This window comes from Podarcis melisellensis (genome assembly GCF_964234715.1).
Source record: "Podarcis melisellensis genome assembly, chromosome: 13".
In the NCBI taxonomy this organism is placed as follows: domain Eukaryota; kingdom Metazoa; phylum Chordata; class Lepidosauria; order Squamata; family Lacertidae; genus Podarcis; species Podarcis melisellensis.
Window position 1 is genome coordinate 51,324,892 of NC_138545.1, and position 27,600 is coordinate 51,352,491.

The following is a 27,600-nucleotide window of genomic DNA, read 5'->3' on the forward strand; positions in this document are numbered from 1 at the left end:
TAATGCCTTTCCTGGGACACAGGTGGTGCTGTGGGTTAAAGCCTCAGCGCCTAGGACTTGCCGATCGAAAGGTCGGTGGTTCGAATCCCTGCGGCGGGGTGCGCTCCCGCTGCTCGGTCCCAGCGCCTGCCAACCTAGCAGTTCGAAAGCACCCCTAAGTGCAAGTAGATAAATAGGGACCGCTTTCTAGCGGGAAGGTAAACGGCGTTTCCGTGTGCAGCTCTGGCTTGCCAGAGCAGCAATGTCACGCTGGCCACGTGACCCGGAAGTGTCTTCGGACAGCGCTGGCCCCTGGCCTCTTGAGTGAGATGGGCGCACAACCCGAGTCTGGCAAGACTGGCCCATACGGGCAGGGGTACCTTTACCTTTACCTAATGCCTTTCCTGTCCAACACAAAGTGATGTGTGCTGGAAATCTTTCCACTATTATTATTATTTTTCTGAGAAAATTCAGAAATAGATTGCTTTCATACAAATCAGAACACAATAGTACTCAGATTGTACTACGAGGATGAATACTAGAGAATGCAACGTGTTTATTAAGTTTTCTGGTAACTATCCCTTGGAAGCACATATAATTTTTTATGTACACTGCTCTTCTACACATTTGCAAAACCTTCATTACCCACTCTTAAGTGTAAAGGAATTATATGCTACTGAGCATGTGAATGCATTTCAAGTCTCTGCACTCCTTTTTCAATGCTTAATTCCCATTTCCAACGATAACCAAATTTAAGTTTCTTTGCTTGGCATGCCTTTCCCTCCTTCACTACACTTCCCTGACCGACAACTACAGATCAAAAATTCCTAGGAGCAGAGATCTGTCTGTTATTGCATATGCAACTCTATTGTAGACTTACACGGTATGTCAACACAGGTAAGTCAATAAAAATAATTTCCAAGTACAGCTTTGAATTTGAATATAAACATTTAAACCCTGCTAAGTACATTTTGAGTGTTTCCCCTTTACCAAATGTTTCATTCCTCCTACTTTGGGCTACCAGAAAACTTCTGAGATATTTATACAGCAAGTAATGGCTCGTGTTTAGTAAACAAAACTTTGACGAGTCGTTATGTCAAACATGCTGGATCAGATCTATTTCGGGCTGCAGATAAACCACCCCATGTCACTGGCCAAAAGGGGGAGAAAGTAGCAGATATTTCCCAGTGACTGTGGAGAAGGCAAAGCCATTTGCCATGCGTGGTTGAGGGAAAGGCCCATGGCGCAACGATAAAGCACAAGTTTTGTCAACAGAAAATCCCAGGTTCAATCCCTGACGTTTCCTGTTAAAGATCTCAAGTTGCAGAACAGCCTGTGCTCAAGACTCTGGAGTGCTGTTGCTGCCAAAGGAGGCCGTACTTGGCTGTTCCACCAATGCTCTCAACTCAGCGCAAGGCAGCTCCTCATATCCAGGGCCAAGAGTTCTGCTGGAAGGCGAGCAGGCATGCAACACAGAGAGAGGAACACTTAGGGTCCCATGCGCCCCTGGCAAGGAACTGCATCGGCACACCCCACCCCCCGGAAAAATCACTTTACTGCAACAGCTACACTACTTGTCTAAACCTTACTGCTCAAAAGAAATTAATTATTGCTGATTTAGTCACGAATGCTTTAATTTCATTGATTAAATGCTCCATGTAATTTTAACGGTGTAATAAATAAATAAATAAATAAATAAATAAATAAATAACGCTGTGGTCCCTGCTAGGGTTCATCATTAGCTATGGTGAGGGACAGGGTTCCAAATTAGCAGGGCACCAGGGGCATTTTGAGCCTAAAGATTCTCCACTTGCGAGCACCTCAAAAAGTCTGGGTGCCATTTTTTGTGCCTGGCTGACATTCAAGGATTACTGAAATGTATGTGGTTTGAAGACTCACAGTATATGCTAAGGCATGGGTAGGCAAACTAAGGCCAGGGGACCAGATCCAGCCCGCCAACGGTCTGGGAATCAGCGTGTTTTTACATGAGTAGAAAGTGTCCTTTTATTTAAAATGCATCTCTGAGTTATTTGTGGGGCATAGGAATTCATTCATTTTTTTCTTCAAAATATAGTCCGGTCCCCCACAAGGTCTGAGGGACAGTGGACCGGCCCCGGTTGAAAAAGATAGACAATATGGTGAGGAGTTTGACAATAAAGAGTAGAGTGTTTTGAAAACTGAAGTATGGTACCAATATTTTTATTATAAACACCAAATTAAACATGTACAGTGGTACCTCGGGTTAAGAACTTAATTCGTTCTGGAGGTCTGTTCTTAACCTGAAACTGTTCTTAACCTGAAGCACCACTTTAGCTAATGGGGCCTCCCGCCGCCACCGCACGATTTCTGTCGTCATCCTGATGCAAAGTTCTTAACCTGAGGTACTATTTCTGGGTTAGCGAAGTCTGTAACCTGAAGCGTCGGCAACCCGAGGTACCACTGTATTAACAACTTCTGTTAAAAATGTGATATTAACAATGTGTCACTTATGAGAATTGTGTATTATTTCATGCTTATCAAAATAATATATAAAAAGTGTTGCCGAGCCTGCACACACTCCAATGGCGTCTAGACAATTGTTTTAGCACCCACAACCCAGGTCCCAGGAGCCATTTGGTTCCTAGCTTTTCTATCTTGGGACTCAGCTAGACTGGTAAAAAAAAAAAAGCGATTTATATGTGTGATACAACATTGTGCCACCAGATGGCGAAGTGGAGTCCCATTTCTCTCTAGCTGTTTTCCCTGTTTAAACTTACATTGCTCTAAACTGAAATGCTTCTTTGATGTGTCTAGAATCCAGCCCCAGTTTCTAGCACCAGTGAGAAGTGTATACAATAATAATAATAATAATAATAATAATAATTTTTATTTATACCCCGCCCTCCCCAGCCAAGGCCGGGCTCAGAGCGGCTTACAAGCAATAATAAAAACAAGATGAATGATTACAACTTAAAAACAAAAATAAAATACAACATTAAAATAATGGAACATTAAAATATTAAAATGTAGCCTCATCGCAGGAGGAGAAGGAAAAGAAAGGGGAAAAAAGAGAGGGAGGGAATCAAATTGGCTCCAAGCCAAAGGCCAGGCGGAACAACTCTGTCTTACAGGCCCTGCGGAAAGAAATCAGATCCTGCAGGGCCCTGGTCTCATGAGGCAGAGCGTTCCACCAGGCCGGGGCCAGTGTTGAAAAGGCCCTGGCTCTGGTTGAAGCCAATCTAACTTCCTTAGGGCCTGGGACCACTAGGGAGTTGTTATTTATAGACCTTGAGGCTCTCTGTGGGGCATACCAGGAGAGGCGGTCCCATAAGTACGAGGGTCCTAGGCCATGAAGGGCTTTAAAGGTCAAAAGCAGCACCTTAAATCTGACCCTTGAAAAGCACTGGGTGAATATGCTCCCATGGCAGAGACCCCGTGAGGAGCCTCGCTGCAACATTCTGTACCCGCTGGAGTTTCTGGGACAGCTTCAAGGGCAGCCCCGCATAGAGCGAATTACAGTAGTCAAGCCTGGAGATGACCGTCGCATGGATCACTGTGGCCAGGTCGGGGCGGGAAAGGTAAGGGACCAACTGCTTGATGCGGCGAAGGTGGAAAAATGTAGCCTTGGCTGTTGCTATAACTTGCGCCTCCATGGAAAGGGAGGCGTCAAGGGTTACACCCAAACTCTTAACGGAAGGCAATGGCACTAATTGGGCCCCCGCAAGAGAAGGGAGTTGGTCCCTCATCCCCATGCCATCCCGACCTAGCCATAGGACCTCTGTCTTCGAAGGATTTAGTTTCAATCGGCTCCCACGAAACCATCCAGCCACAGCTTCCAAACATCTGGTCAGTGTGTTCGGGGCCGAGTCAGTGTGGCCATCCATCAGCAGATAGAGCTGAGTATCATCAGCATATTGGTGACAGCCCAGCCCAAAGCTCTGGATAATCTGGGCAAGGGGGCGCATAAAGATGTTAAAAAGCATTGGGGAGAGAATTGCGCCCTCTGGCACTCCACACACCAAGGAGTGGCGCGACGACATTTCCGTCCCTAGTGCCACCCTCTGTCCCCAACCAGAGATAAAAGAGCACAACCACTTACGGGCTATGCATGTTGTAGAGAAAGTGCATACAGATAAGTTTGTTCCTCTTTCGTAATACTAGGACCTGGAGTCATCCACTGAAAGCAAATGGTGAAATATACACAGAACCATGGAATTCATTCTCACAAAGATGCAGAGATGGTCACCAAAATGGACTGCTTTCCAAGAGACCTAGATGTATCAATGGATGATAGAGGACCATCATGGCTTGCTTGTAGTTATGACAACTGCAGGCAACCTCCAGCATCAGAGGCAGCAGACTTCTGAAAGCCAGGTGCTGGGGAACAATAGCAGGAGGGCCACGTGGGCTTTCTGTGGGCATCTGGTTGGCCACTGGTTGCTGGGCCTTTGATGCAGCAGAACTCAACCTTCCCTGTCTCCCACTGCCGAAGCGCCAATCAGGCCCACAACTCCTTCGTGGTGCATGCTCTAGTTATCTCCCGTTTGAACTACTACAATGCGCTCTACGTGGGGCTACCTTTGAAGGTGACCAGGAAACTACAACTAATCCAGAATGCGGCAGCTAGACTGGTGACTGGGAGCAGCCGCCGAGACCATATAACACAGGTCTTGAAAGACCTATATTGGCTCCCAGTAGGTTTCCGAGCACAATTCAATGTGTTGGTGTGACATTTTAATGTATTTTTAATTTTTGTTGGAAGCTGCCCAGTGTGGCTGGGGAAACCCAGTCAGATGGGCCAGGTTGTTGTTGTTTAGTCGTTTAGTCGTGTCCGCCTCTTCATGACCCCATGGACCAGAGCACGCCAGGCATTTCTGTCTTCCACTGCCTCCCACAGTTTGGTCAAACTCATGCTGATAGCTTCGAGAACACTGTCCCACCATCTCATCCTCCGTCGTCCCCTTCTCCTTGTGCCCTCAATCTTTCCCCACATCAGGGTCTTTTCCAGGGAGTCCTCTTCTCATGAGGTGGCCAAAGTATTGGAGCCTCAGCTTCAGGATCTGTCCTTCCAGTGAGCACTCAGGGCTGATTTCCTTCAGAATGGATAGGTTTGATCTTCTTGCAGTCCATGGGACTCTCAAGAGTCTCATCCGGCACCATAATTCAAACGGGTTTTGAATTATGCTTTGATGGGCAGGGTACAAATAATAAAATTATTATTATTATTATTATTATTATTATTATTATTATTATTATTCATTTCACCTCTATCTATATCCCACCTTTTCCCCCTGACTTAAGACTGTTCACAGATAAAACAGGAACTGTTAAAAACATTGGGCGGGGGGGGGGGGAGAACGACAATAACCGTAAAACAAGTAAATATGAATATAATTAAACTGCATGTAGCTCCCTTGGTAAAGCATGAGACTCTTAATCTTATGGTTGTGCGTTCAAGCCCCACACTGGACTAGATGACCCTCGTGGATCCCTTGCAATTCTACTATTCTATGCTTCTCTCTCTATAAATATAAAAGATATATTAAAAACATAAATACAATAAAAACAGCATGGTACAAGCCCCCTCATTCGAAGCAGTCAGTTCCCCAGAGCATGTTGGAACAAGGAGACAAGGAAGGAGCCAGTGTGGCTTCTCTAGAGAGGGAGTTCCAAAGTCTGGGAGCAGCCTCCGAGAAGGCCCTGTCTTGCATCCCCACCAAGTGTGGATCAGGGAGGGGGGACCGAGAGACGGACCTCCCCTGAAGATCTTAAAACCTGAGCAGGTGCATACAGGCGAACACAGTCCTTCAGATAGCTTGGACCTAAACCTTGTGGAACTAAAAAACATGGAAGCAGGACACAGGCCTGGGGGCTTCTGCCCCCAGCCCTAGCAGCTCCTGGCAAGGGAACACTTTCACGTGGCTCTGCAACGCTGCCTGGAGCCCGAGGCGTTCTGACAACCGCCGACACGTGAAATGTTTCGTCCTTCGTTTTTAAAAGTTAAGCTTAGGCCACCTCCATCCTCACTCCCTGCCATCACTGGGACGCCTGCCAAGATGGCTGCCTAACTGGCCAGAAAGGACCTGGAACACCCTCAAGGGGTGACCCATCTTTACAATGAAGCATGGTGCTCTCTTGCGGCAAGGGCAGGAGTAAGGTCCCTCTGCTCCACAGCCCTGCAGGGTCAGAAGCAGGCATCCCTGCTACGCTCTGCCAAGAAAGCGCCTGGCTTCTCTGCCAGGTAGGCCAGGTGCCCTAAACTCTTCCTAACTGGCCCTTTTTTCCCCCCATAAACTTCATGCCCCACTGGATTGCAGGAAAATGCCGTATTTTTTGCTCTATAAGACTCACTTTTTCCCTCCTAAAAAGTAAGGGGAAATGTGTGTGTGTCTTATGGAGCGAATGCAGGCTGTGCAGCTATCACAGAAGCCAGAACAGCAAGAGGGATTGCTGCTTTCACTGCACAGCGATCCCTTCTTGGTGTTCTGGCTTCTGAGATTCAGAATAATTTTTTTTCTTGTTTTCCTCCTCCAAAAACTAGGTGCGTCTTGTGGTCTGGTGCGTCTTATAGAGCGAAAAATACGGTTCCTCAAAGTGGTTTACGAAGAAAGGTAAATCAATGAAATTATAACTAGAGGGTTCACAACCATAATTTAAAACATACATGGACTGTAACTAGACCCATTTCTGAAGGAAAATCTTAAGAGGACACACCTCTGGAAGAAACACACAAAGTATTTATCACAGTTAGCTGGAGCTGCCAACCAGTCACAATATTGCGTTGTTCTACCCCAAGCAGAAATCAATGAACCTAAGTTAGCCAAGTCCATCAACCACAATGGGTCTACTCTGAGTAAGAAATGCCCTGGATACAAACCTTTACCCTTGGGCCAGTTGTCAGAATTAGGGAACCAAGTCAAAAGAAATAAATGTTCCAGCAGAGCTGGGTTCGGTGTTAACATGCAAACAAGGTCACCCTAAGGAAGTGGTGGGAGACTTAGTCATGCAATGCAGGTGCGGGATGGAAAATCTTTCTGCTGAGAATGCAAACAGTGCTACTCCATATAGCTGCACGATATATATACAAAAAACATGTAGGATGGTGGCTTCATTTTGCAGGATGCAGAACTCGCGAGGCATGTGCGTTGATTTCCTGCAGACATGCTGATGTGGCAACAAGCTCCAAACATCCACACATTCAGTCTGCAAGCACTTAACTTATCGGCCCAGCAGGAAAACCTGTGCAGGGCACTTACACCTTAGATAGATAGATAGATAGATAGATAGATAGATAGATAGACAGACAGACAGACCGAGGCCAAGCGGAGGGCAAGGCACAGAAAATGCCGTCACTTGCTTCAAAAGGAAAATTTTGCACTAGGACTGAGAGATAGCTGGTTTTCAGCAAAGTGACTTATCACCAGCTAAAGACTGCAATATATAGTGGTACCTCAGGTTAAGTACTTAATTTGTTCCGGAGGTCTGTACTTAACCTGAAACTGTTCTTAACCTGAAGCACCACTTTAGCTAATGGGGCCTCCTGCTGCTGCCGCGCCGCCGGAGCACGATTTCTGTTCTCATCCTGAAGCAAAGTTCTTAACCTGAAGCACTATTTCTGGGTTAGCGGAGTCTGTAACCTGAAGCGTTTGTAACCTGAAGCGTATGTAACCCGAGGTATCACCTTGCCGATATATCACTATGTCTGAAATAAGGATGAAGAAATATAGAAGAATAGGCTGGCTTCAGTTTTTCTCATATTGTGATTTTTGCATACCGCGCGCACACACACACACACACAGAGATCATGATTCACAATATATTCCCAGGTCAAAAATTATGAAGCTGATATCATGGTATAGACTTCAAACTGGTTTTGGATGATATATTTCCCAGGCGTATTCTGCATGTGCTCAGGGTTCGCAGCCCTGAAGGTCCCAGAACCTTTGCTATGAAGAGGCAGAATACAGATCACTACTGACTAGGTAATCAGGACTGAGCTCCCAACATAATTTACTGTGGGAAGAAAAATGAAGAGCCTTCGTGTGATTTGGCATGGAGCTTCTGGGATGAACAGCAATCATTGCTTCTGAGTAGATTTTGTAATTAATATAGGTACTGTGGTCTAATAAAAATGAATGCTTCAGATAATTTGAGTACCATTTGACAAATCAAATATCAAGCCTGATCTCCAATCTCTCCAATCGCACGAGCTGCAGGGTAGATCACTTGGATAGAGAGAGTACATATCACAAATGCGCACACACCTGGCGTTTCTACACAGATTTTGTTCATGCCACCAAATCTGGAACCAATTGACACTTCAACTTATTCTCATATTAAATTGGTTCAGGTTCACATAAATCATGTTCCTGGGGGCAAATCTATGGCAACCCAAATCAGGGCAAATTAATGTTCAAATTTGCCTTTCACCATAAACAAAACATAACAAGTTTTGTATTTCAGTATAGAACATTGAAGATGCTACAGCTGGGCACTAGCATTCCTCGCCTAATTCAAGGAGAGAATGAGATTACTCCACCAGGTACCACAAACATTAAGAAATAAGTAGATCTCTTTATTCCTCTTTAAGCCGAGCATCAGATCTCCTGCCAACTCTGAGCTAGTCAGAACTTATTCCAGAGAGAACAATCAAATGGTTGTGCAGCGGTTGCCAACCTTTTTGGGCCCGTGGGCACATTTGTGAACTACAGAAACTGTTGTGGGCACCGCAAAAACACACCACAATCGAGTCTATTTGCTGCAATTCTATTGGCTTATCTCGACTCTAATTTTGGGAGGCGGTGCCAGAAAACACGCCTGGCACCAACTTTGTCAACTGCTGAACAAATTAGAAACTTATAATGCTACTGAACGTTTGTGCCCTCTCAAAATGTGCGCTCCCAATTTCTCAAATGTTTTATTCCCTTGTGAAAGAGGCTTCTGGTTTTTCTCCCTCATTCTCAGAGCACTTAAGAATTTCTGTAGAATTTGATGAGTGTGGACTTGAGCTTTCCTGAACATTGCAGAGTTTTTCTTTCAAATAAACTTTACGCCAGCTTTGTGCAGCCTTTCTGGGCTGCCCATATTTCCCAATCTGAAAAAGCCCCATGGGAGAAGCTCATGATACTTTCCACATGGCTTCAAATTGAAGCACAAGGACTCAGGAAGGCTGCAGTGTTCGGGCCACTGGTGAGATGATCTGCAGAATTAAAGTAAGGAAATTCACCATCACACCTCCCTTGGTCACCTTAAAAATAAGGTTAGTGGAGGAAGAAGAAGAAGAAGAAGAAGAAGAAGAAGAAGAAGAAGAAGAAGAAGAAGAAGAAGAAGAAGAAGAAGAAGCAGAAGCAGCAGCAGCAGCTCAACCACCCATAAGAATTTCATCAAAATTCTCTCTGCCCTTTGATAACTTTTGAATGCAATTTATTTTCTTATTAATTGATGGAGAACTTTTTTTAAAAAAAGCAGGTTTTTTAGTTCCACATTACTGAAAACACAAGATTGGTTTGGATGGCTTCCCCATTGTTTGGCCTCCAACATCCAACAGAACCAAACAGGTGAGAAGATCACCTCAAACATATGCTCACCTGTAGAGGGACTTGTAGAGATATCTCTGCGGCCAAGACTCTGCTCTATTTATTTATCTTCATTATGAGCTTCCTGCCTCTACATGAACTGTTTCTGGACCCCTGTTTATCTCTGTTTTAATTCCTCTTTTGTTACTGGTTGGGGAAAACTATAAATTGATTTCTTTTAAAAACTGAAAGCAAGCAAGTAAGAACTGAAGCACTGATACAAAAAGACTCCCTTTTAAAAAGAGGCAGCATAGGAATCCTGGATCGCTAAAGCAACTTCTAAGAGATGCGAGCTGATTTATATCAGAGCTAATTGTTAAAACCGGCAGAGGCATAATTACAATAAAATGTTTGTTTCCATTCTGTTTAATACCAGCCTGTGCCTTCAGATTACAGGCTGGCGAGCCACAAGTTATCCTCTCCTAACTGGGCACTTGTCTAAAATAGATGCACTATTTTTAGCAAGGTACTTAAGTATCTCAACTACAGGCTGTGCAGCAAAAGGCTGACATATGTCACTTTCTCATTCCAGGGGGAAAAATTCAATATTAAAAACAAGTACACATGCAAGACATCTTGACCGGATATCTTGGGTTTTCAAATATCGTTTTTAGTTCTACCCTTAAAATAACAACATAAATATGGGAGGGAGGGTCAAAGAAAGGATGGACCGCTCATACAGGTTGATGAAGAGCCTACTGGGGGTGGGGAGAAGGGGGGGGGGGAAATGCCACAAAATACTTTCCCTGAGCCACAGCAATGATTCCTTTCATTTTCAATACAAGACTCTAGAACAGCCTTCTGAAAAAGGCTGGTGGGCTCCAAGGGGCAGAGCTTTTTGAAAGCCTTTCCCAATTCTGCTGATATTAGGTGGAACATATTAGTCCTATTGCAGTGGTGTAGCGTGGGGGGTGCAGGGGGGCCGGCCGCACCGGGCGCAACATCTGGGGGTTAGGGTTAGGGGGCGCAAATCCACGGGTTAGGGGGCGCAAATTACTTGCCTTGCCCCGGGTGCTGACAACCCACGCTACGCCACTGTCCTATTGAAGTGTCCTAGAAACCAGGAAATGTAATACAAGATGGGGCGCTCCGACCCCTATCTCCCAGTGTAAGTTGGAGGGCAGCTCTCAGATACAAGGGAGCCTTTGCAGCTGCTTCCCAACCAGTGCCAGATTTATGTATAAGCTAAACAAGCTATAGCTTAGGGCCCCACTCTCTTGGGGGCCCCCAAAAAGATTTAAAGGGGGGAAAACTGGATGTACATTTCGAAAATTTAAGATAAAAAAACAAATAAAACAAAACCTACATACAACGGTGTTTTGTGTTGTGTAGGCTCCTATGATGTAAGTAATGGCCCCCGCCTGCTATAGAAAGGGCCCCATCACCTTCAGTAGCTTAGGACCTCATCAAACCTAAATCCGGCCCTGTTCCCAACTTGGGAGCGGAGCAGGATTGGCAGTGCCTCCAGAGTCCTTTTGACCAAGCTCCGCCTTTACCTGCCCCACAGCTGACATCCTATATCGAACATCAGGTGGAAGCCAGGTGGGGCTGGCTTGACCTTGTGGGCCTATTGGGTGGGGCAGGCTCACCTCACCAGGCCTGCGTTCCAGAGGCCCCCTGTCTGCTAGACACCTCATTGTCATTTAAGACCTCAATACTCAACCTAGAACTCTCTCCTGAATAGAACTATGGTTTTGACAATTGCACAGTTAAACTCTGAGCTACAGATAGAGATAGAGATATGAACCTAAGTAAGCAGCTGGGAGGAAAGGAGAGGATTTATTAAGCGCTGCTCTATTTATTCAATCTGAAGCAATTCGGATAGCCTCTGGATTCCCCTTTGAGAAAAAACACATTTAAAAAATCACAGCCAATAAGTAATATCTTTTTGCTTATTACATTTTAAAAAATAATCTTTTCACAGGGCGGGCACAGTTGGTAAAGGTAAAGGACCCCTGACAATTAAGTCCAGTCGCAAACGACTCTGGGGTTGTGGCGCTCATCTCGCTTTACTGGCCGAGGGAGCCGACGTTTGTCCCCAGACAGTTTTTCCAGGTCATGTGGCCAGCATGACTAAGCCGCTTCTGGCGAAACCAGAGCAGCACATGGAAATGCCGTTTACCTTCCCGCTGGAGTGGTACCTATTTATCTACTTGCACTTTGACGTGCTTTCGAACTGCTAGGTGGGCAGGAGCTGGGAGTGAGCAACAGGAGCTCACCCTGTCGCAGGGATTCGAACTGCCAACCTTCCGATCAGCAAGCCCTAGGCTCTGTGGTTTAGACCACAGCACCACCCACATTTTTAAATTAAGGTTGCCAGATGTCCCTGTTTCTCGGGGACAGTCCTCAGATTTACAAATCAGTCCCCATACAAAATCAATTGAAGTTGAAAAGTGTCCCCGGATTCATTGAAAAAAATCTGGTAACCTTATTTTAAATATTACTGTGTATTTAATGTTGTTTTATCATTGCTTTCAATGTTCATTTTTTTGTAAGTCACTCCAAAAAGCAACTAAAAAATTCATCTTTTTCCTAACCAAAACTACTGTCATTCGGATATCCTCAGTTTTTATGCTGTTTATGTAGATGTGAAGATAAGCCATATCTCATTGTCTTTGAAGTGCAACCATTTCCTCTCTTATAAGACACTCCCATTCAGTTGCCACCATCTGCGTCAAGAAATCTGTTTATCAAGGTATAAACATGAGCAAGTGGCAAATCCAGTTCCCCATTAGAGTGGTCGCATTCACATGCCAGGTTATGCTATACAACATGGATTAATGTGCACAAATTAAATCACACTTGCTTCACTCCTGCTCACTCCATTTGGGAGCTAAGAAGCCACAAACCCTGGTTTAGTCGCACGTGAACCAGGAATTGTGGTTTGTTTCACTCTGAACAAACCATGATAAGTTAAGGTCAGGGACAGTGGTTTCTGTCCTGCAGGAATCAGACAGACCACTGTGTAATAAGGGTGTAGCAGAAAAAACCAATATATCTTGTACATGAACCAGGCCTAAGGAATCTGCAGCCCCTCAGAGGTTGTCAGAGCTCCAGCTCCCATGGCGAACGGTCAGGGACAATGGGAGCTGCAGTCTAATGTCTGGGAGGCCAGTTTTTCCATCACTTCCCCAGCCCCATGGTACAACAATACAGTTGCTTTTTGTTATTAGTTTTTCCAGTTCACTCACAGTCTGCTGTCAGCAAAGGACTTAGTAGTAATCTCCAGCGCACTGCTAAGTTACACCATCCTGATCTGAGGCCACTTTCATTAGAATACTTGCTGTCATGATGATAGTTGGTCCAAACCTTTTCCCTTTAGAAGGCAGGTAGGCTAGGCAGGTATTTGAACAGGGCTCTGCATGTCTAAACACTAACAAAATATTCCTTTCAGATATGTGTATGGAGGTTTTCTGCTTCAGTAGAAGTTCTGGAGCAGAAGGGAAATGGCATCTATTCTCAAGTCCAGATTCATGGATCCTATTGAAGCTGCCAGCCAGTACTTTGCTATAATGGGATATGCATTTGAATGTAGTCCATGAAGGCAGAGGTTCCTTTTGTGTTTAAATTGTTTTGTCTTCTTCCTTTAGAACATCTTATAAACACTCATAATTCCAAGCATCCAAAAGCTGAAAAAAGAATCTTCCAAAAGGAGACTACAGTCAAGTGAGTTTCTCAATAACTGTTTGCGGCAATTTGGAAAACTAAAATTTGGAATCCTGTCACTTTTGGAAGGAGTTTTGGGAGTACATGTTTTTCTCCAACTAATTTAAAGATTTACACAGATGCCTATTTCCCCATTTTTCAGGACTGGGACCACTGGTGCACAAAGGAGCCTCAGAGACTTTCTTAATTATGCAAAGTTCCTTCTTCCTTCTCAGTGGCACTCCTACCGTATGAAATTAAGGGAACTGGGAATCTGTGGGGTGTTTGTACACCATCTAGTGTGGCATCAAATGTTTAAACAATGTCTACCGGATCTCCATGAATAGGATATCCCTAGATTACTTCCCAGAATCCTCGGCAACACTCGGGGATTCCATAGCAGACCAGAAAACCTTCCTTGAAGTTAGAAAGTTTGGAAACTGGTACTACCAGTCTTTACTCGCTGCTGCAGTTAGACACCAGCTGACATTTCCCAACCTAAACAATCGAGAAACAGACCATCCTGAAGCTGGATGGGCAAGCACATCCAAGTGCTGCATCAGCAATCTGATATTATTATGACTTAAAACATCATGTAAAGCTCCAAATCCGCCAACGATTCAACATCGGAAAGATAGATAAGAGGACAATCCAACCACAGAAAAATATTTTCAAGTCCTAATGATTTTGTGCAAGAAAGGAGGGGAAGGAGTTAAGCATTTGTTAAGCTCTGCTGAAATTAGTAAGGGGGACCTAAGGCCATGTGCACATTCGTGGAGAAAGCCCCATTTAACCTAATAGTTGATTCAGAAACAACTGCTTCTAAATGATCTACACAAGTGTAATATGTAGATTTGCGACCTTCACTTTGGCTAGATGCTACCTTGGAGCTACTGTATTTTTCGCTCTATAAGACGCACCAGACCACAAGACGCACCTAGTTTTTGGAGGAGGAAAACAAGAAAAAAAAAAGATTCTGAATCTCAGAAGCCAGAACAGCAAGAAGGACCGCTGCGCAGTGAAAGCAGCGATCCCTCTTGCTGTTCTGGCTTCTGGGATAGCTGCGCAGCCTGCATTCACTCCATAAGACGCATACACATTTCCCCTTACTTTTTAGGAGGGAAAAGGTGAGTCTTATAGAGCAAAAATACGGTATTTAAGCAGAGGCTGGACGGCCATCTGTCAGGGATGCCTTAGTTGAGATTCCTGCATTGCTCTGCATTGGACTAGATGACCCTCGGGGTCCCTTCAAACACTACAATGCTACGATCCTATGATCTCAACTACACTTCTTTACTGCAGCTTGCTCTTACAGCAAGTCACTTGCCCCAGTATGCAAGAAAGAGAAACACATACAATGGAAATAGAAACGACATCAACTATGGCAAAGGTTTTTAAACTGTGGCCTCTGGAAAGGCTGCACTTATTTTCCTCAATGTGATGATGGAGGGCTGAATTATCAAAAGGTCAACAAGCCCCTAGGCCAGGCTCCATGGTCCTCATAATGCAGCGCTGCTTTTGATGACAATGGGAAAGAATGCTTTGCTTTTCACCCCCCTGTACAGGATGGGATTTCCATCCCTTGCCACCCTCAAATCCCAATACAGTGCAAAAATAAGATGACTGCTGAACCCAACCCAAGGCTAAAGCTTACAAAGATTACTTACGCCTGACGTTTGCTGGGAAAACATTTGCACCCACCACACTGGACAACAAGATCACAATTAATATAATGAGTTGCAAAGGTACTTTTGATTAGTAGAATGAGAAGTTTAAGTGGTCCAATAAGATGCCAAGAAAGGGGTTCATAAAATGAGTTTGGAAACTGTGCTAATGTAAAACAGTCTCTGTACCAACTGTACCAATGCAAGGGCGCAAAAGGAAGCAACGTTTTCCCTCTGCCAAAGCAGGTAATGTTCAACAAATAGACAAGTGGGGGGGGGGGGGATTTGTAAGATGATGCTCGGAGTACACCCCCATGGATACCATCATCAAAACACACGAAGAGGGAAGCAACAGCTGCCAAAGGATTGGGATATCATTCTACAAGCAGCGCCTACAAAACAGTAATAAGCAGCAGTAACCTTCAGAAGTGCCTTACATAATTTAAGGCCAGTTGATGGCCCTGCTTTGTGCAGGGAAACCAAGCACTTTTCACCCTTGCATTCATGCCAAGAACCTCCCTTGGGGGGGGGAAGGTTTTTTTTTCTAAAAAGAGGCACCATAATTCTGCGACCTCCAGCACTGCTCTGGCTATCCACCCTTCGGAAAAGACGGCGAAGGGAAAGAAAAAGTTTGGGGAATCCTTTTTGCCCCAAATATCCAGTGCCACACGCGCAATCGTCGCCAACAGACAGTCGTCGCAACCCAGCGGCCACAACGTGGCTGGCGAAGGCAAAACTCCGTCGGCGCAGCCCCGAAGCCGGCGCCTGCCCAGCTCAGTCTCTCGCCCGCAGCCGGGAGCCTCGTTTCTTACCGGACGAGGAGAGCCCGAGCTCTCTTCCGCCTCCGCCTCCGGCCAAAGGAGCCTCCTCTCGGGCACTTTCCCGGGACAAGCGCGGCCCCCGACCCGCACCAAGGGCAGCGCGCGGCGGCGATTGGGAGAGCCGGGCAAGCCCATCCGTGGGTTACTTGCAGCAGGGGAGGCGGAGGAGGAGCGGGCGGGCGGGCGGGCTGGCTCCACCCTGGTTTTATGATGCAATGTGGAAAGGGCACCGAGGCTCCGGAGAAGTCTCGCCCGCCTTGAAAGGAGAAAAGAAAGAAAGGAAGGAAGGGGAAAAGAAGGCGAAAGCGACCCGAAAACCCGGGCGCCGCTTCTCCCCCCGCGCGCGCCAAGTTGCCCGGAGGGACGCGGCTGGCCAGCCATCGTGCGCGCGCTTCGCCAACTCGCCGGAAAGTCGGCGGCGCCTCCTTCCGAGCCCGCGCGGCCGGAGCGAGCGGCCCGGATCCGCAGCTGCGGCGGCGGCGGGGCGAGGAGGACTTCTCCGCTCCCGGGACGGCCAGAAACTTCCTCGCCTCTCCGCCACCGCCGCTTCCATGGCTGTGCCCGCCCGCTCGCCCGCCCGCTCACCCGAGTCCCGGCTCTGTCCCTCGGCGCGCCCGCGTGGCTCCCGCTCGCCTTCCTGGCGCGGCTCTCCGAGCAAGTTTCGGACCGGCCGGGCAAGAGGGAGAGGGAGGGACCCGCCGAGACGGGAAGGGGCAGCTCTTCCTCCGGGAGGAAGGGGAGGGGGGTGCACGGAAAGCGGGGGGGGGGGCAGCGCCGCCCTGGAATGAAGCGCCCCCCCCGGGGCGGGAGAAGGGCAGCCCAACCTGCGGCCGACGAGCTGCCCTCCAGGCGTCCGTCCTCCGGCAAGTCCGGGCTGCGCGCCGCCTTCTCCTCCTGCTGCTGCTGCCCGCGCTCGCTCGCCTCGCTCCTCAGCTGACTCGCCTTCCCCGCTCCCAGGCATCGCCTCCGCCTCCGCCGGGCTTTAAACCCTCCCCCGCCGCCGCCGTCCCCTCCCGCCGCTTGTTGCGCGCAGCCGCAACCGACGGCGCCCTGGGCGCGCGGGGAGCAGGCACCGGGCAAGGCGGCGCGCGGGGAGGGAGCCCTCTGGGCTTGCGCCGCCGATGGGGCTCCCGGGCCAGGCCAGGCGAGCCTTCCGCCTCGGGGACCCGGCGCGGGCCGGACTTTCTTGGGGACTTTCTTTGCGCGCCTGGGTGGTGGGCGCCGAGGGGCCGCGACGCCAGCCCCTTCCCCCTCCGGGCAGCCATGTTCTGGGCGGCCGGGCTGCGCGCTGCCAAGGGCCCTCGCTCCGGGGCGCAGCGGACGCCTGGCGGCGGCGAGGCGAGGCGAGGGCAGGCCCGATCCCGGCGCCGGTATCTGCCCAGCAGGGCTGGGCCCCGGGGGGGAAGCAGGTCTGCTCCCGAGCCCCCTCTGCACAGCTTCAGCTCGCCTCTCCGCCGGTTGCTCTCGATAGATGGTCGCTGGATTTGACCTACCGTGATAGTTGCTTCTGAATCGTGACAGCATTTTATTATTAGATTATAGTATTTGAGAGGCAACTTAAGGCCAAACATGTCGCTCAGATCCCTTTTTTAAAATGGGAAATGACAGGTCAAGGGTCCCCAAAGGCTTGGGAATAGCTGGAGATGCCCCTGGGCTGGAAGGACCATTTCAGATAAGACATTCCTCCATCTCCTGCCGCACAGCACAGGGCAGGTACTGAGGTCCTGCGGGGGAAAGCAGCAAAGGGGGAAGGCAAGATTTGGAACAGAAATGGAGAAGAGAAAGAGGGACAGGGAGTGAACTGAAAGGATCCTGGGGATGTCTTGAGAGATCTGGTGCAAGGCAACCAAGTTGTGGCTTACAGGAGTGCTCTGCTGTTTGTGTCCATCTGCGCTCAAATTTGTATGACTAAATCAACCTAAACGTTGCAAAACTACCAAATGTCTCCAATGACCATTCCCTTCAAAAGAAGCCAAACCCCCAAGAAAGTGCTGCCCCTGAATCTTTTCGTGGTGTGTGTAGAGAGAGAGGGAGTGGTCTAGTGGATCACAGTTTTTATTAAGACCACACAACACTGTTTTGACCCAGGCGTGGGCAACCTGTGGTTCTGTATGTCGCCCAGCACCACCTTTTGTCGTACGTGAAGACCATGTCTAAAGTGCAGTGCTCTGGCGCCCTTACCCCTACCCTCAGCTGCACAGAGCGATGTCCCAGACACCCTGGAGACATTTGCAGGCAAGTTCTCTGCCAACCGAGACCAGGCACTCCCCTACAGCCATTGGCACTTCTGCCAAACCCAAGTACCCAGTACTTTTGCAGGATCACAGCCTGGGCACATGGAATAAAAGAAGCATCTGCTATGGAGCACAGTGTTTCTCTACAAACTGCATGGGGAGAGTATATTCGGTCTCTGCCCCCAGTGGGGGGCAGGCTGGGCATGAGCCGAGGTGTGTTTCCACTTGGAACTTGTTGAGGTGCCCATGCTCCTCCTCTCCAGGGAGCCTTGAAAGTTCAGCCTTGCCAGAGTGGCAAGGCTTTTGGCATGAGCAAAAGGGCCAGAGCTAAAGTGGTCTTTGCTGGAGTTTTGTGCTCCCTATGGGGGTGGGAGAGAGACCCCAGCACACTCCTCAAAGGGACCCTGGAAATGAATTTCAATTTTAAATATCTGACATGCAGAAAGACACCACAGGCAGCGTGGGTCTTCTGTGGAACTTGTTGCCCCACCCCTCTGGAATCAAGATGTGGTAAAAGTGATCAGCCTCTCTTTTTGAGGATGAAAATGTTAAGGCCAGGGCCGGCCCCCATGAGGCAAAGTGAGGCAACTGCCTCAGGTGGCAGGATCCACAGGGTAGGAGATCCAAATGTAGATCTTTATTCCCTGTAGTTCGAAAAAGCTTTTTGCCACTGCCACTGGATAATTAAAAGCAATTGAGCAACAAGAAGCTGGGGTCTTCCTTGACTCATCAGACTTGAGCTCCACTGTGGCTCTTTTCCAAGGGTAAGTGGGTAAGTATCTCCATTCCATTCCAGGAAAACAGCTGACCTTGCACAGGCATCTAAAATTGGCTTTCAGGTTATTAAAGTCTAAAGAGATGCCTGTTTGCCAATATTCATGAGTCAATAGGACTTACTCCCAGGTAAATGGGATTAGGATTGCAGGCTAAATTGTGTACAGTGTGATGTTAATGACATACATTTTATAGAAAATAAAATCACTTGAACTGGAATCAGGATAGCTGGTGGATTTTTGGACAGTTGCTTGTGACAATGAAAAACAGGCTCCATTTGAACAACTGTTAAAGGTGTCTGTGTGTACATTTCCTTGTAATTTTAAAAGCCTGTTCTGAAAGGATACACTGATGTTTGGGAGTACAAATGCTTTGCTTGATTCAGCAGTTGATAAAAAGTGTATAAGGGATATTTCTTGGGCATCCTGAACTGGGCCTGTAGATATATTTAGTTTTTGTGTGCAACAGCTGCATTGTTTGACACAAAACTGTTCTGTGATTTAAAAAAACTTAGTGAGAAGGTTCACCGCAAAACTTGTTATATACAGTGGTACCTTGGGTTAAGTACTTAATTCGTTCCGGAGGTCCGTTCTTAACCTGAAACTGTTCTTAACCTGAAGCAGCACTTTAGCTAATGGGGCCTCCTCCTCCTGCTGCTGCTGCCACCAGAGCACAATTTCTGTTCTCATCCTGAAGCAAAGTTCTTAACTCGAGGTATTATTTCTGGGTTAGCGGAGTCTGTAACCTGAAGCGTATGTAACCTGAAGCGTATGTAACCCGAGGTACCACTGTATAGCCGTAGCAATGGAGCCTTGTCCTGGCAGCCTATGAAGATCTTACCAGTGTCAGAGTGAATAAGGGCAGAATACTTAAGGAAAACAACACTTAATTGGAAAATAAGCTGCAGCTTATTGGAAGGAAGATTGAGGGAGAACTTGGTGGGGCAGGGAGACAAAAGAATATGATGCTCTAGCACTAATGGACCCAGAGAGGACTGATATTCTCAAACCAAGCGTGTCCCAAACACACTTCTCTTTTGGATAATTTATACCTGTATGAAGTTGCTTGGTGGCATGACTGACATTCTTGGGTTCAAGAAGATATATAGATGTACATGGCATGCCAGGGTGCTCAATGAAGAGACAAAATCTTCCCTAATAAATCATCCTTGTTTAAGATTTAAAACCAGTGATAAGAAAGAACTGTTCCCCATCCCCCTTCGCTCTTACTGTTTCAGCCCTGGAGAGATAAGAGAGATCTGCTGGCCGTCATAAATTTTACAAAGAGAGTTACAAAGCAAGTGAGGAAACAATTGACGGTTCTATTTTCACGAAGCACTAGGAGATTCTGGAAAAAGAAGAAGCTCTCATTAAGCACATTAAAAGGTGCTCATGAGAGGGAACAGACCGGGAGGAGGAGGTGTTGGAAGCAGAAGAGGTAAGGTTTAGTGAGCAGGAAGAAGCTGTGGCAGAGAGCAGTTCAGACTCCAGGGCTGAAGCGAAAGTTGGAGAGGGGGGGGGGGGACCAGAGGCTGGAGAAGAAGCCAGGGGGGTCTCCCCCTTGTGCTGCAACCAGCTCCCCTCTCCCCTGGTTTCCCAGGACACAGAAATGAAAAGAGCAGAGCGGAGAATGGTTGTGCACAGAAGCAGTTGGCGACTGGGAAACACCCGGAGAGGAGGAGCCTTAGAGAGCAGTGGGAAGGCCATCAGTTCTCGCAAGTGCAGCCTGGCCCGCAGCAGACACATGGTGCATGGTAGGCGGGAGGGGGGGGAGGATTTGGTGGGACTCTCCACAGGGCTGGTGGGCTGCCCTGGGCATGGAGGCTCTGCTGCAAGCTGCCCTGTTCAGCAGATGGCATGGGAGCCAACTGCTAGGGCCTGAGGGGTCTTCGCCCCCCCTAAAATATTTGAGGGACCAGGCCCCCTCAAAGTTGATGGGCATTGCCATTCAAATGGTGTCCATGCGCTGCGTCATGTGATCGATTATATGTGGTGGGTCTTACCTGCCCCCCTCCAATATTTTATTTAAGTTGGCACCCCCGGCAGGTGGACTTGGGGGTGGCAGCTACCTGTCAGTGAGTGCACTGGGTTGGGCTGGATGACCCTAGCGGGTCCCCTTCCAACTCTACAGATCTCTCGCTGCCCTTAGTTAATGACTAGCCCAAAGGGGCCTTGTGTATGGGGGGGGGGGAGGTGGTGAGGAGGTTGAAGTGGCCATTACCCACCTCCCCCCACCCCCACTGTACACTTGTCTTCTGTGTTTATTTACTGGCTTCACAAGAGTCTCGAATCATTTTGACTAGAAGCCTAAAATATTTTTATTTTTACCTTCTATTAATTGTATATATTTAATCATATACTGTATTTTTTGCTCTATAAGACTCACTTTTTCCCTCCTAAAAAAGTAAGGGGAAATGTGTGTGCGTCTTATGGAGCGAATGCAGGCTGCGCAGCTATCCCAGAAGCCAGAACAGCAAGAGGGATTGCTGCTTTCACTGCACAGCAATCCCTCTTGCTGTTCTGGCTTCTGAGATTCAGAATATTTTTTTTCTTGTTTTCCTCCTCCAAAAACTAGGTGCGTCTTATAGAGCAAAAAATACAGTATATTCAGTTCGGTACATGAAATGGTATTAACTGTATTATGAACACTTTAATTCACAATATGGGGATTTATTTTGGTGTGTGGCTGGCCTGCTGTTTCTGTGGGGAAGTGCTCTTGCGGCCCACACGGTCTGAGAGGTTGGGCTGTCCTGCTATAGCCGGCTGCGCCGGGTGGTTTGCAACTGCTCACAAGTGCTCTGCAAGTCCAAGCGGAACAAAGGCCAAATGAGGGTGCTTTATTAAATCAATCCTGAAAAGAAAGCTGTGTATCAAATCCTTAGTGCTGTGATCAAGCAGAATAACTGGTCACGCGCAGTAATGCTCAACAGTGATTCTTCTTTGTTGGTTGGATGGATGTGAAAGCGCAGGTAAACACCTCCTGATCCATGCAATTAGAGCTTTTGTGTTCAATAGAACAGGTTGTGCTGAGTCTTGTTGCCTTGTTGTTCCTGCAGGATAAATATTGGAGGTCTGACCATCACCTGGTTACTTGTGCTTCTAGTGGGGCATCGGTAGAAGACGGAGTATTGAAACCTGAGTGAAGAACCTGCTTCTGTGCAAACTTATTAAACCTTTACTTCCAGTCATAGATTAGATTACCATGATATCCAGCATCATGCTTCCTTTTATCCATTGATGTTTTAGAAAATGGTAAAGACGGAATGATGGAACGATGTGGCATTTGGAGACCACATGCAACTTGACTCATGTAAAAGGCCAATTTTGTCTTTCAAATATTAACAAGCAGAGACACAAAAGCATAATGGGCAGTATCGCGCACTTAAATCTGCAGCTTTGTTTCAAGTTTGAAGAATTAACCACAAATGTCAGTGAAGATAAAGGGTAGGCCAAGTTGCTAAATAACTTGAAGGTAGGTAAACCAACTGCAGAATAGAAAATAACAAGGGTTGCCACTTGTCCTCTTTTTCCAGGACACGTCCACCTTTTCATGATGAGAGTGGCCAGAGAGATCCATAGTTAAAAGTAGAGGTTGGCAAATGTGTCCTCTTTTTTGCTCTTCAAAATATGGCAACCCTAAAATAACATTGGAGAAGATACTGGTTTTCTGTAGTCAGCCAACATATGAATAAAGCAACTTTGAAAGAAGCTGGCCAGTTCAAATGTTAATACGAGAAAAGGAAAACATAACTGAAACAGCAACAAGGGCTGCAGATAATATTCCACAGTACAGTATATGTTTGGGAAAACTCAATAAGAAATGTGAACTGGAACATGTTTTTAGAACTGTTGGGCATAAATGCTCGTGTTGTACTCGGGAGAAATCTATGTGTTGGAAAAGGATTAATGTGGGTTTCCAATATGACATATACCAAAAACAGGTGGAACATCTAATAATCAAATTTGACAGGGTTCCTGACCCAGAAAGTAACTCTGTTGTTGTCGTTTAGTCGTGTCCGACTCTTCGTGACCAACCATGGACCAGAGCACTCCAGGCACTTCTGTCTTCCACTGCCTCCCGCAGTTTGGTCAAACTCATGCTGGTAGCTTCGAGAACATTATCCAGCCATCTCGTCCTCTGTCGTGCCCTTCTCCTTGTGCCCTCCATCTTTCCCAACATCAGGGTCTTTTCCAGGGAGTCTTCTCTTCTCATGAGGTGGCCAAAGTACTGGAGCCTCAGCTTCAGGATCTGTCCTTCCAGTGAGCACTCAGGGCTGATTTCCTTCAGAATGGATAGGTTTGATCTTCTTGCAGTCCTTGGGTCTCTCAAGAGTCTCCTCCAGCACCATAATTCAAAAGCATAAATTCTTCGGTGATCAGCCTTCTTGATGGTCCAGCTCTCACTTCCATACATCACTACTGGGAAAACCATGGCTTTAACTATACGGACCTTTGTTGGCAAGGTGATGCCTCTGCTTTTTAAGATGCTGTCTAGGTTTGTCACTGCTTTACTCCCAAGAAGCAGGTGTCTTAATTTCGTGATTTACTTTCCCTCATTTACATGATGAAGCAACTTTCCCATTAGCTGTGCTGGTGCCAGGCTATTGCATCTTAGGCAAGGCTAACTACTTGCACCCGCCGCCCCTCAAAATGGCTAACTTCAATTTAAAAAATAAATAAATGGATTTCTTGTAGAAAAAATGCACAAAACTTGAAGCTGCTAAATTTATCTCAAATTGCAATACTAGGTAATACAGCAATCTTTGGTTATATTTATCAAATACAAATTAAAGTGTTTTAGCACACAAATAATTCTTAATAATATTGTGAATGTTAAAATTTAAGTCTCTTCAAAGTTTCAATTTCAGGCACATCATAACCTCTCTTGGTGTGCCTTTTGCTTTGCAAAGTTTATCGCCAGTTCCTTCAGGTCAAATGGTGATGCTTCTTCCAGTCTTTTGAACCTGCTTCTTCTAGGGCTGGTTCAACATTTTTTAGCTGAACAACTTGCAGCAAAAACAAACACAGGAGATGGACTGGGAGCATTCGTTTTCCATTCTTGTCGTATACCCTTCAGATCCAAGACTACTGATAGTTGACGCGTCTGCTGATAACCCACTTACTAACTTCAAAGTAAATGATATCGGAGAAAGGGAATTGCAGTCTGGAGAAGGCAAGTTGAGAGGAAGGAGTAGTAAGTTCTTGAGCCATAAGACTCTTGCTTTGTAACCCATCTTAATAATATCCAGATATGCTTAAAAAGTAGAGACATCACCTTGCCAACAAAGGCCCGTATAGTAAAAGCTATGGTTTTCCCAGTAGTGATGTATGGAAGTGAGAGCTGGACCATAAAGAAGGCTGATCGCCGAAGAATGGATGCTTTTGAATTATGGTGCTGGAGGAGACTCTTGAGAGTCCCATGGACTGCAAGAAGATCAAACGTATCCATTCTGAAGGAAATCAGTGCTGAGTGCTCACTGGAAGGTCAGATCGTGAAGCTGAGGCTCCAAGACTTTGGCCACCTCATGAGAAGAGAAGACTCCCTGGAAAAGACCCTGATGCTGGGAAAGATGGAGAGCGCAAGGAGAAGGGGACGACGGAGGACGAGATGGTTGGACAGTGTTTTCGAAGCTACCAGCATGAGTTTGACCAAATTGCGGGAGGCAGTGGAAGACGGAAGTGCCTGGGGTGCTCTGGTCCATGGGGTCACGAAGAGTCGGACACGACTAAACGACTAAACAACAACATGCACCAATAGACATGAGGGGAAGATTCCATATATTGGCCCGAATGCAGGGACTGGGGAAAAATATGCCGAGGTTAGAGGTGCAAAACTCCTACCCTGCTGGCAATCTGTTTTCTTATTCTGGGCCAGAGGAGCAAGTAAAGCAGTTGCAGAACACACTGAGCTGGCTGTGGAAGGGACAGTGTACAAAACGATTTCTACAACTCCCCAGAGGAGGATGAGACATGTGGTGGTGACTCCCTACTGAGGGGGATGGAGGTAGCAGTGTCAGGTGTCCCATTATAAGCTGGACATCCTGGATTGACAGACGCCTTCTGATCCCAATTCTGGATGTCCCATTTTGAGTCCCGTGCTCTGTCTGCACCAGAGCAGAGGACCAAAAGATGGACACTTTTTGGTTCTGTGTTGTGGCACAAGTCAGTTGGCTCAAACTGGAATGTGGGACCAAAAAACGGAAGGGAAACCCTGTGTGTCGCCACTCTTCTTTCTCCTTCCATCACAGCACTTCTGGAATTATGTCTGCGACAGCGAAGGAGGAGGCAGAGGCTGGTCACTGCGGCTTGTCCTGACAGCTGGCACAGCATCTTCTGATGCTCTGGAGGATGACAATGGACAAAGGTAGGAGCGAGGACTCGGTAGTGCAGAATTCAGTGGCCAGGTTGCTCAGCGGGACAAGATGGTTTGAGCGTATTAACCTGAACCTGGTCTGACTGCACTGACTGCCAGTTAGCTTCCAGGCCCAATTCAATATGCTGGTTTTGACCTATAAAGCCTTAAATGGCTCAGGACCACCATACCTCAAGGGCTGCCCCTCCCCATATGAACCGCCCCGGACCCTGAGATCATCTTCTGAGGCCCTTCTTCATGTGCCTCCTCCACAAGAGGTCTAGAGGGTGGCAACACAAGAACGGGGCCTTTTCTGCAGTGGCTCCCCATTTGGTGAATGCTCTCCCCAGGGAAGTTCGCCTGGCGCCTTCATTACACACCTTTAGGTGCCAGGCAAAAATGTTCCTCTTCAACCAGGCCTTGGGCTGATTAACATCCTATACCCTTTTAAATGTGTTTGTGGGAGGAAGTTTATTGTTTTGTTTTGTTTCTGTTCTTGTTTTTATTATTTGTGATTTTATCTTGTATTTTTATGCTGTGAACCACCCTGAGATCTACAGATGGACAGTGTTATACAATTTTAATAAATAATAATAAAATAATAATAATAGCCTCCAACCAACTCTATGGTCTTCTTCTCTACTTCATATATATATATATATATATATCTCCTAATTCTAATATATGAAGGGTTTTTTTTCAGTCGGAACTTGCAAGAACTCAGTTCCAGCACCTCTCACATTGGTGCCATTGCCGTTATATGAGAACAAGGAAGCGTTGTACATCTTTTTCTAGAAAAATATTGCTGAATATATGAATTACTTAAAAATGATAAGATCTGACAAAATATAAAATTAAAGTAAAATCTTACCAGCAATTTTAAAGATATTAGAAAAACTAATCTGTATCAAGCTTCCCCTCAGAGGTCAGTTCTGTGTCCCTCTGAGGTCTACACCCAAGATGGCTGCCTATGAGGAAAGGCCTTTGGGACTTTTTAAGTTAGAAAGAAAGCAAATAAGAGGTGATGTGATAGAAATTTACAAAATTATGCATGGCATGGAGAGAATGGATGTTTATAACATGACGCAGCGGGCTTTAATTCTGAGTAAACATGAATAGGCTTTGGCTGTACATTTTCCTATTGAACTATGGCAAAGAAAGAGAAAGATTTATGAGTGGGGCAGTTCCCCCATTGTCCTCTGCCCCACTTAAGGCATCAATATTATTATTTTTAATTATTTATTAAGAGGTCTAGCTTGTCCATCCAAGAGGCTCAAGGTGGGGCTAAGATGTCTCCCGTGACCCTACCACCACCTTTTCATGGGAACTCTGTTAAAAGAAAGTAAAGACACAAGACTAATCCTAATAATATTAATATTTTTAAAAGTAATGAGCAGCAATGCTACTTTGTTTTTGTTCAGGCATTTGAGTGGGGTTTTGTGATGATGCAATGCATTGGCCTGAACAATGAAAATGTTGGTTTGATTATATAGTACATATCTCTGTTACAGGAGGTGGATACTGTTGAACCTGAGCACAAATGACTTTGCAATGTTCCCCAGAGCCAATAACGTTACCCTGCCCTTGGTTGGAAAACCAGCCAGAAGGCGGCTGAGAAAACTCCTCAGAGCCACTGCATTTGAATGGCCGCAGCTCAATTTCTACTCAGTTCTTGGCTGCTTCAGGAAGGTCTCTCCTGCCCCTTAGTTTTAGCAGCCTAGAATCCAAATGTTAATGCTTAGAAATACATTTCTCTAAATTAACAAAAGGTCTCTAGCGGCTCACAACCGGTATGCTCATGTTTCTCATACAGTCATACCTCGGGTTACAGCTACTTCAGGTTGCGTTTTTCGGGTTGCAGACTGCCAAAACCCAGAAGTACCAGAACGGGTTACTTCCGGGTTTCGGCAGTCGCGCATGCGCAGAAGCACTAAATCATGCTTTGCGCATGCACAGAAGTTCCAAATCGCAACCCGCGTGTGCACAGACGCGGGTTGCGAATGCTGCAGGTTGCAAACGTGCATTCCGCACGGATCACGTTCACAACCCAAGCGTCCACTGTACGTTACATAAGAATAAAAAACAGTAAGCTAATGTGAATGGTCAAAAACAGTTGCACAAACACAGTTTTGTGAGAATCCTCCTAACCTTTAAATAGGGTTGCCATATCTTGAAGAGCAAAAAAAGAGGACAGCCGAAGCTGCTGCCAGCCTGAGCCAGGGAAAGAGGCGCAGGGGCGCACAGGGCCACCACCGCCACGTCCGCATGCCTCTTTTCCTGGCTCAAGCTGGCAGCGGCCGCGGTGTGCAGAACAGCCTGCGCCCACCCCCGCATTGCATGCATATCCACCTTGGCTTATGACACTGTACAGATTCCTCCCAATTTCTTCCTCACAGCATCCCTGTGAAGTAGATTAGACTAAGAGATAGAAACGGACCAAAATTCAGCCCACGAGCTTCATGTTTAAGGGGGGTGGGATTTGACTCTGATCTCTCCAGCTCCAATCAAACATTGCACCTCAGAATGAACACCTTGTTAGGATATAGTTCCGTTCCACCTTAAAAGGGAACAGGCATGA

The 27,600-nt window shown here is 46.7% G+C and overlaps 1 protein-coding gene and 2 long non-coding RNA genes across 3 annotated transcripts in view; 2 read left to right on the forward strand and 1 right to left on the reverse strand.

Moving 5' to 3' along the window:
* GRB10 (growth factor receptor bound protein 10) overlaps positions 1 to 15,766 on the reverse strand; it is an 88,835-nt gene extending 73,069 nt beyond the window's left edge. Inside the window, exon 1 of the mRNA XM_081884079.1 lies at positions 15,655 to 15,766. The gene's annotated coding sequence lies outside the window, so the exon portion shown is untranslated. The remainder of the gene's footprint in view (positions 1 to 15,654) is intronic.
* The window catches only part of LOC309354415, a 161,688-nt gene continuing 140,695 nt past the window's right edge, over positions 6,608 to 27,600 (forward strand). Inside the window, exon 1 of the long non-coding RNA XR_014162276.1 lies at positions 6,608 to 7,606. This is a non-coding gene — a long non-coding RNA (uncharacterized lncRNA). The remainder of the gene's footprint in view (positions 7,607 to 27,600) is intronic.
* Positions 19,601 to 21,883, forward strand: LOC309354418. Its single transcript, XR_014162280.1, has 2 exons — positions 19,601 to 20,424; positions 21,727 to 21,883. It is a non-coding gene; the product is annotated as an uncharacterized lncRNA (long non-coding RNA).